Source organism: Gavialis gangeticus, unplaced genomic scaffold, assembly GCF_001723915.1.
Source record: "Gavialis gangeticus isolate Ggan-Ray unplaced genomic scaffold, GavGan_comp1, whole genome shotgun sequence".
In the NCBI taxonomy this organism is placed as follows: domain Eukaryota; kingdom Metazoa; phylum Chordata; order Crocodylia; family Gavialidae; genus Gavialis; species Gavialis gangeticus.
The window spans coordinates 6,592,001-6,593,397 of record NW_017729001.1 but is presented as its reverse complement, the minus strand read 5'-3'; positions in this window follow the sequence as shown (position 1 = coordinate 6,593,397).

The following is a 1,397-nucleotide window of genomic DNA, read 5'->3' as shown; positions in this document are numbered from 1 at the left end:
ATACTGTGGGGCCATTTTGGTGCCCATAGCTGTGCCCATGGTCTGGAGGAAGTGTTGGTTATTAAAAGTGAAATTGTTGTGTGTGAGGATGAATTGTATAAGGTCAGTAATATCTTTGGGTCTGTACTCTGAGTTATAATCTTGCTCCTGTAGGAGAAACATTTAATTCAGAAGTCAGGGTGTATAGATCTTTAGGATCCATATGGGAGAAAAATCTTATAAATATCCTAAATGCTATAAAAGCATTGGTAGAAGCTCAACTCTCCTTCAACATCAGAAAGTCCACGTGGAAAATAAACCACATGTGTCCAGAATGTCAGAGAGGGCTTAGGTGTAACAAATGTCTATCTGAATGAACAACAGAAAGGAACATGCAACAAAGAAACTAGATCCACTTTATGTAAGCACAATTGCAGCCCAAGCAAGGTCTGTTTCTGGGCCCTCTGGCCTCAGGAAAGGTAGCACTGAAGAGCTGCCATATGCTATACTTACAAATCATAGGTTAGATAACAAAAAGTCTGCTTTTTTTACATAGAGGAATAACCATGTTTCGGAAATTCTTTGGAAAGAACTAGTGTTAATGGAAAGTTAAGACTGAGAAACTAAGCATACAGAAATGCAGAGCTAAAGCTGCAAGTGCATTTTTGCATGCATGTGTTCTTGCATATATTCCTTTAAAATATGGTTTTCTTTGAACATTATGAATTATTTGTTTATGCGATATGTGATGCAAATGAAAATTTCTTACTCAACTTTATGGATGATATTGCAGTGTAACATGGCAGAATCAACAGTTGCATAGATTTTTTGTCTGCTTCCCACAATCCATCCCCCTTTGTAATGTTCACTTGGATTCTTCAAGAGAGACCCTTCTCTCAAGGAGAAATCCTTTCTGAAACAAAGCAGTAGAACGTCCCTCCTCAATGCACTGTCCTACTGAGTCAATCCTGAGTCTTTCAGATGACAGCACTGTTGATAGTGGTCCTGCTACCAACTAAGTGACCCAATTGATAGCATTTGTATGCATACATATCAAAGGACTATCAAAGATTATTAACAGGCAGTCCAATTTTGGGGGGTGGCAGGGGAAGCAGGGCAGCAAGGAACAGCAGGCTGCCTGTTCGCTGCTGTTCCCTGCCGCCTGGCTTCCCCCCCGCCCCCCGTGACCCGACACAGCAGGAAGCTGAGGAGCCATGCAGAAAACCTCCTTACTGCTTCTTGCCCTTTCACTGCCCTGGCACCATGCCTCCTGCGCACAGGAGTCCAGCGAGGGCAGCAGCACGGGGCTGCAACCCACAAAGCAGCAGAAGGCAGTAGGGGCACGTCGCAAGAGCAGTGGGGGGGGGGGGGCGGGGGGGGGGTCACCCTCGGGAGAAAATTCTTGACCACCCCGCCTG